Source organism: Vulpes lagopus, chromosome 2 (genome assembly GCF_018345385.1).
Source record: "Vulpes lagopus strain Blue_001 chromosome 2, ASM1834538v1, whole genome shotgun sequence".
Lineage (NCBI taxonomy): Eukaryota > Metazoa > Chordata > Mammalia > Carnivora > Canidae > Vulpes > Vulpes lagopus.
The window spans coordinates 177,981,746-177,989,877 of NC_054825.1; the positions used below are offsets into that span (position 1 = coordinate 177,981,746).

The 8,132-nt window shown below is 55.8% G+C and overlaps 1 protein-coding gene across 2 annotated transcripts in view; it reads right to left on the reverse strand.

The window, feature by feature from the left end:
• Positions 1–7,520, reverse strand: part of ZNF536 (zinc finger protein 536) — a 424,016-nt gene extending 416,496 nt beyond the window's left edge. For both annotated transcript variants that reach the window (XM_041732391.1, XM_041732407.1), the window contains exon 1: positions 7,436–7,520. The gene's annotated coding sequence lies outside the window, so the exon portion shown is untranslated. The remainder of the gene's footprint in view (positions 1–7,435) is intronic.
• Positions 7,521–8,132: the final 612 nt, after the last annotated feature.

Genomic DNA, 8,132 nt, shown 5'->3' on the forward strand with positions numbered 1-8,132 from the left:
TGGCTGGTATGCTTGGGCTAAAAGGGCATTTATGTCAAAATGCAGCCGGTGCTTCTGGGAAGGCTTGGCAAATAGTCCAGACTCGAATATCAGGAATATATGACTTGACCTCACCAGACGGTCATCAGCAGAGGGTAAACATACCCACAGGCACAGCGTCCACATCCCCCAAAAGACAGGCCGTATCACCACCTACTACGTCACAGAAACACTGTCATGGGAAATGCCTATCAGATGACCAGACCCTGGATGAGTCCATCACTTGTCACGCACTTGCACTTAGTAAGCCACAGTGTCTTCCTTGGGGTGGCAGCAGTTACTAAAGGGGACACCGCTAGCTCACAGCCTTCATCAACACATTTGCAGATGATGCGCAGGTTTGCATCATCTTGTCTGAATTTCTCCTGCCTCCGAAATACGCTAGATGAGAATCTTAAATGCAACTAAATTCCCGTGCACCACCCCCCCCCCACCCCCTGCTCCGCGCCGCCAGCAAACTTTAACAAAACCTCTTCCAACATACTTCCAGAATGCGTGTGCAAAGGGTGACACAGCTGAAAAGAAATAGCGGGGGGGGGGGGGGGGGAACACACTGAAACAAAACAGAACAAAAAAAAAAAAACACAAGAAAACAGATATTAAGTTGTCAAGTCAATGATCTCAGAAAAGAACTGCAGACAGAGTGTCTGGCGTTTTGCTTAAGGAACGGAGCATCCGAGGTCCGCGCGAGCTCCAGGCCCGCCTGCCTCCCAAGGGCTCGGAGCTCCAAGTGCAAGTCCGGGGTGGCGGGCAGGGCCGGGCGGCCGCCACCCTCCGAGGAGCCCTGGGCCGCAGGCGGCCTGCAGATTAAGGCCTTTCATGTGGGCCCGCGGCTGTGGGCTCCCTCCCCGCGTTCCCACACTACACTTTTCCACCTTTTGATCCTCCCGGGCTATTGGAGCCCGGTTGCCACCCACCGGCCCTGACCCTCTTTGGGGTGGAAACATTTGTGCATAAAGTTTCTCAGATACGGCAAGAACCCTGCACTGAGTTTAATTAGCACATCCAGCCAGGTTTCATCAGTGAGATGCTCTCTGCTCGGTGCAGATTCAAGGCTGCTGCAATAGCCACTTGGCATCAACAGATTACAACCCCCAAACTGGAAGCCCTGGCCGAGGAAGCAAAATAATTAAAGCACTTTAGCTGTAATTTCAATAAGATGTCCCACCCCCTTCAATAGGCTTCACAGAAATGACAGCCTTTCTGTAATAATTTGGAAGGCTTTGCCTGACTTGACTTTAATAGATTTTAAAAGAGAATTAGATTTTTTTTTAAAAGAACAAAAAAAAAAAAAAAAAGCATGTGCCACTTTTTTCTCCATCCAATAAGGAATACACGTTTTTACATATTTTGAAAGGTAAAATTAAATAATCGAGCTATTCAAAGAGATTACATTTTATACATAATATCTATGTGTTCTGGGATCTGTTTGCTTCTCTATAGTTGGTAGTTTAGCTGGTACAGTTTCCAAATATTTTCTTCCTCTTGAAAACAAATTTACAACAATGCATATGGTCTCCAAGTGGCAGGTTCCAGTGTACATTTTTAACTTCCACATGAAAGGCGAGTTTAAGAGGACTGCAAAGGATGGTTTTGTCATTGCCTGGGCTGCGTGTTGCATGGGGAGGCAGGAGTGCAAGCAAGGTGCACAGCACCAGCTCCCGGGCTAATTCTGTTGGCTTCAAATTCTCTCTTGGCCTTGCCGGAGCCTTGTGGCTGCAACAAGTGTCACACTCCTTGGCTTGCCCACTGGCAAAACTGCTGACGGATGCCCTTCGGTGGGTTGTTAAAACAACTAAAGATGATAACGCACCCAAGGTGCAGAAGGCAGGGCCTAGCAAGAGGCAAGGCCCGCCCACCAGCAGCCACTGCAGGAGCTGGCGCTCTGGCCACCTCTGCACACCTACCCAGAAGGGCCCCAGACCCTCCCCCTCCTCAGGTGCCCAGAAACCACAGGCATAAATGTTTACTGAATTACAGAAAACCCCCGAGGGCCCGACAATCTAGCCCTTCCATGAGCCAAAATCCCATCCAAATCTATGGGAATTACATGGGAACCTCAGATGTGCAAGTGAGAACATCATTATAATTAAGTCTGAATGGGCATTTCTGTGATTAATCTCGATTTTAGGGACCCTATGGGTTGTCTTTTACAACCTAAATAGAGCTACTTCATCCTCCGTAAGAGTACGTGCGCGTGTGTCATATGGGAACAAAACAACCAAAAGCTAAAGGATCATGAAGGAGGCTGAGGGTCCGCGATGCACGGGCGAGGTGAGCACAGCCACGGGGAGCCAGCGGACGAGTATCCGGGCGGAAGAATCAGCAGGGAGAGGGGGAAGCAAGAGGCAAGCCCACCTCGGTAATGAAAGACCCGGCTAAACACGGCGCAGGTAATCAAAGCTGTAATGCATTGGGAGAAAACTTGCAGGTTAATGTCAGCTCAAGCCTACGGTGATCATTTTTCCTGTGTCAAAATGGCACTTAATTTTCTCATTGTAAAGCTACAGAGTAAGAACAGGTAGGTAGGGGGGGGGGAACCCTACAAACTGCTTTTCCTTCCTGCACCTCTCAATGCCGCCGGAGCACGTGCAGGACGCCCCTGCCACCACCCACCTGGAGGGCCCTGCCCCTCAAAGAAAGGGGGCTTGCTCTGGCCAACGGGAACCCTCCCTGCCTGCCCAGGGCGCCCCCAAGCCCCACAGAAGGCCGTGCGTGGATAGGCTTCCTGGGTCAGTGATGAAATCACAGGGCTCTTGCACCGGGTGTGCCTCCAGGAAGGGGAGATGCTCTGCAGCAGTGGAGGGGTTAATCATGCCCATTCTGGAGGCCGACTGGGTAGGCTCTAATCCCAGAGCCACCGCCCTCCCCTCCCTGTGCCTGACTTCCCTTCCTGAAACTTGGGACAAACACAGGCCTGTTCTCCTAGAGAGATTGCAAGGATTAAGCGGGTAATGAAGTTAGAACCCATGCCTAGCACATAGTCAGTGCTCCAAACAAGCAAACAGCCAACAGAGAAGCCAGTATCCTCATCCCGCCAGCAGGGTGGCCAGCCTCAACTCTGAAACCAAGAGCTGTGACTTTCCTCTTCTTGGTTTGCACATGGCAGTGGGGGCAGCGGGGGGCCAGAACCGCGGGGTACTCTCACCCACAGGGCCATTCTGAAGGGTCAGCTGGTGTAAAAACAGAGTTGAGCCCCACACGCTCGCTCCAGATACCCCACACCCATTACTGACGTCCCCCCTCTTCTCGGATCCCGTAGGACTGCCCCGTTCGGTGCAGGCCTCAACTTCCTGCCGTGTCTGTCTGCCTCCGGCCCGTGCTCCCTCTGAGCGTGAAATCTCCCTGCGCTCCCTGAGATGGCCAGGACAAGACCTGGCCCATGGAAGGCCTGGGAGATGCGCCTGACGTGCCCGCGGGGGACACATCTGGTGACATGTTTTATTGTCACAACCGGGAGGGGGTACTGACATCTAGGGAGAGGCCAGGGGTGCCGCCAAACGTCCAACAGTGCGCAGGACAGACTCCCACAAGTGGGCAACGTCCACGGTGCCACTGCTGAGAAGCCCCGGGCTAGAAAAACAACATCCAGGTTAGTCTAACAAATGCCACCAAAGGCCTCCCCCGGACCTGGTCTCTTCAGGCAGATGAACCTGACCTCCCGAAAAGCCAAGCACTCCATGTCCTTCGCCGTGGCCACACTCCAGCACGAGACAGAGACCAAAGATCCACAATGGTTTTTCGAAATGAAAGTTGGGGAGGGAGGGGGATCCTCAAGCAGCCACCAGAGCCAGCCCGCGTGGCACAATGGAGGCCCGCGGCAGGAAGTCCACGGAAGGCCGCGTCATGACGACATGAACTGGGCAGGAAGGTCCCCACCCCCACCCCAGGCACGCGGGGACCCAAGCTAGGTGGCTTGCGGAGTAGCCCGCCGTCCCAAGGCGGCTTCCATCCATGTCTGCCCACACATGGGTGGGGGGGGGGATGCCAATAGGGGGAGAGGGTGAGGAACCTCGAGAACGTGGCCTGCATTCCCCGGGGTCCGGATCCCAAGGACTGTCCCTCCCTCCACGGCACACACGCGCTCACGAACTCGCTGACCTGCACCGAGTAGGCCAGCTGTGGGCACAAAGGAGACGGGCTGGGTGCAGGTGCTTCAAGCAGGCAACACCCTCCCTGGCACGTGCACACACACGGACGCACAAGGACACACGCGCGGGCACACACACGGACGCGCACCAGCATCGCCACCGCTAGGACGTCAGCGTGGCCGCGTGTAGGACTCCCTAGCTTAGCTGGGCTGCTCGCCCTCTGAGGGCACCCTGAGCTCCCGGGGGCGGCCCACCCAGTCTACACCCGAGGAACCAATCCCTCCCCCTGACAAAAGGCCTCTCTCCCAACAACTCCCAACCAGGTACCACTCGACCACGGAGAGCACACGGTGAGCCCCACCTTGCCCTGGGACTGCTTCTTGCCCTGTCCCCCCCCCCATCCCTGCCGTGGCCCGTCCCGGAGGGGGCACGCCGGCGTGCGGGGCAGGTGTGGCCTCACAGAGAACGCCCCTGCTCATGAGTCCTTATTAGCAGAAGGCAGTCGGTCCGGTGCCAGTGCACTCGTGCCTTGCTTTTCGACCTCACAGTCCGGCCTTCTCGGGCCGCGAAGGCCGCCCGACCACAGGTGTCCTTCCAGCCCAAAGCGAAGGCCTCCCTGGACACAGCACACAGCTGAGCGCTCACCTGCTCTAGGCTCTGGGGGAGATGTTTCGGGACTCCTGTCCTCAGCACGGACCAAAGCGGAACAAAGCGGACCCCGACAAAGCTCACTCCTCCTGTTAAACTTGCGTCAGGTCTCACTTTAAATAATACTGAGAACAAAATGCAAGCTGATATTTCAGCTTACTTAAAAGGCTTATTAAAAACACTAAATCCAAAGATGTTAAAAAGCTATAATTGTCCTCATTCAAACTGGAAAAATAAATCTATTTGCTTTCTTCCTTTATGATCCTCTGCTAAAAAAATAAAAAAAATAAATAAGTTCATCCATATTCTCGTGAGCATCACTGCTGTCTTTCTTTCCCTCCATTCAAGGCACTTTAAAAACACCTGTGCCATTCATAGCCAACTTTTGAGCAAAAGGCAACCACGTCTGGGGAAGGCTGTTTAACTCTGATTTCCTTACGCCACAGATAAGCTTGTCTTGCTCAAAAGCTAAGATGGGAGTTCAGAGTTCACTTGAATGGGCTTGGGGATTTTATAGGTCTGAGCTGATGAAATTTCTTTGGTGACCTAAGGCAGAGTAGAGAGCCTAATCGCTCGGCTTTTTGGGGCTCAGCAGGCAGGGATTCCACATCTCAGCACCGCCTTCGGGACCCCATGGGTAACTGTGGTTAGTAGGGCTGCACGTCCCGGCCACCCGCCCTGTCCTCTCCCATTATGGGGGTTACTGGCCTCCGGCTCGGACCACAGCGGCGTGACTGTCGCTCGCTGCCTGCCCTAAGTCTTCCGTGGAGACAGCCCCAGCCAGCAGTTAACTTGCTGAGTTGCGAGGATCTCAAGCCCGCTCAGAAGTTAAGCACTCCAGGCACAGAACAAGATGGGTTTTCAGAGCAGTGGTCCAAGAGAATGCAAATTTATCGAAAGCGCTTTCTCCAGGTTTTCCATAATTAGCATTTATGTCTCCAGGAACTGTCTCCCCGAACCCAGTTTAGGGTGAAAGCATTTTAGAGACTTTCTCTGCAGATGACATACGAGGTACTAACCTTTTTTCATATGCCCAGATGTTAAGTTCATTTTCATCACATTTATGCAAATTTCATTTGAACAGTAAATCAAAAGAAATCTTAAATCATTGTACACTATTTAAAAATCCACACTAAATCCGGTTTACTTGCAGGGATATTAACATAAAGTCACAGTTAAGGGACTGAAGGTATGAAGCAGATGTCACAGTCCCCCCCTGCCATGCAGCGGCCCCACAGATACCTGGGGTGCCGGCCACCCACGCGATCCAGTATCTCCCTCCCCGTGGCAACCGGATTCGAGCTTTGCCCGGTTAGAGGTGTTCCGGAAACGGAAGCCTTCTCAAAGTTTCCCAAACTACAGGACAACAGGGAGGTGGAAGGTGGGGGGGGTCTCTCGGTCCAGGGGCCCCGTCATCCATGTCACGGTCTGGACTGAGCCAGGACAAAGTTCAAAGGCAGAGGCCCCAGTGGTGGGACTTTTGGCAGCTGGTGCCCTCCTCGGTGGGGGGAAAAGTTAATTCCTAGGGCTCTGCAGGCCTGCGTTTGTCAAGGCGCTGGACGTCAGTGCTATCATTACCCAGCAAACCAGCCAGGCGGTTAATGGTGGAATCAGGAGACATTTGCACTCTGCTATCAGAATGACATCATAACTAAAGCAGCCTTCAGCCAGAAGCCCTGGGCTCTCCACAAGCAGAGGCCAGAGGGCTGCCGGGGGCGCCCCCCTGTGACTCCCCAGGCCGGAAGCTGAGTCCCTACCCCTATCTAGGCAGGGTGGTGGGCCCAGCCCCCTTGCAAGTTCCTGGGCGAGCAGGCACTGGGGTTCCAGCCTTCTCCCAAGCTACTCAGACTTGCCCCCGGATCCCGAACGCTGTAAATAGTACTAACGACACCCGATCGCATTCTTCTTCTTCTTCTTCTTTTTTTTTTTTTAAATAAAATTTAAGACACTGCAAAACCACTTTTCCTCGACAGGCAAGGGGGCTGGTATTTTATTAAGGCCGCTACGTTCTGGTCACGGCATTTATGGCATTTCCAACAGAACTGTCAATCCTCCCGGTGACCCTGTCTAGCAAAGAAGCTGTGCGCTCTCTCCTTTGAGCAACAGAAATAAATGATGCTGGGGAAATGGGGTTGGGGGGGGGCAAGCCAGGGGAGAAGTCCTTCCTGCTCTTGTTTTGGCTGCTTTTCTTTTTAAAGCACAGCCCGATCCCTCTCGGTCTCTCTCTCTCTCACACACACGCACACATGCACAGGCAGAGACACAAACCTTAGGATAATGGGGGAGGCATTTGGCGACGAGCTGCATCCTCGGCGGGCGCTTGCAGCAGCGGCCCCGCTCGCCCGCCCGCAGCTCTGCCCTGCACGGCGGGCGCCGACCCCTCGCGCGGGGGCCCGCGATGCCCAACTCCGCCGCGCCCCAGAGGTCGCCCCCCCAGCCCCCCGACTCCGGCTGCAGGTACCCGCGCGGCCCAGCAGCTCACCTGGCCCGGGAAGTCGGGAGACAGAGAAGAAAAAGTTGTGCGAGCTGCCGGGAGCCCGCAGCCCGCAGCCCGCAGCCCGCAGCCCAGGCCCGCCTGCAGCGCGCAGCCCGGGCCCCTCACCCGCCGCCGTGCGCGCTGCCCTCGGGGCGCGCCGAGGCCACGGCCGGGCACTTACTTGGCACTCGCTTTGGAGCGTGCAGGTCGTCGCGGCGTTCACCGGGGTTTTCAAACAACTTTCAGGGAGGAAGGACGAGGCCACAAAAAAAAAAAAAAAAAAAAAAAAAAAAAAAAAAAATCCAATTATGCAAATGGGCTCCGGACTGGGAGGCGCGCGCTGGAGCCGACGCCGGCCGCTGCCCGAGTTCCCGGAGCGGCCCCGGGCCGGGCAGATTTATGCGGGCGCGTCACGGCTACGCCAGGTCCCGCCGCCGGAGCATCTCGAAGTTAATTAAAGCGGTAATGTCCACTTTCGCGGCCGCCCTCCGCGCGCCGGGTCACGGCTCCACCGGCCAGCGCGAGCCGCCGGGGCCGGGGCCGGGGCCGGGGCCGGGGCGGGGGCGGGGGCGGGCGCGCGGGCGCGGGCGCGGGCGCTGCCCCCTCGCCGCGCGTCCTTCCCTCCTCTCGCTCCCCCTCTTTTCCCCTCTTTCCCTCCACCCCCCCTTCCCTCCCTCTCTTTAAGTCGCCTGCCTTCCACTCCGCGAACAATGAACAAAGATGTGAGTGATGGGAAAGGATCGCCCCCTCCCAGCCCCGGCGGCGGGCGAAGCCGGCCTTAAAGTAGGAAACCCAGTTGCCGGGATCAAACTGGGGAAGGGAGCAGCGCGCGCCCAGCCCGCGCCCCCCGCCCCCGCCCCCGAGCCCACACGCGCACG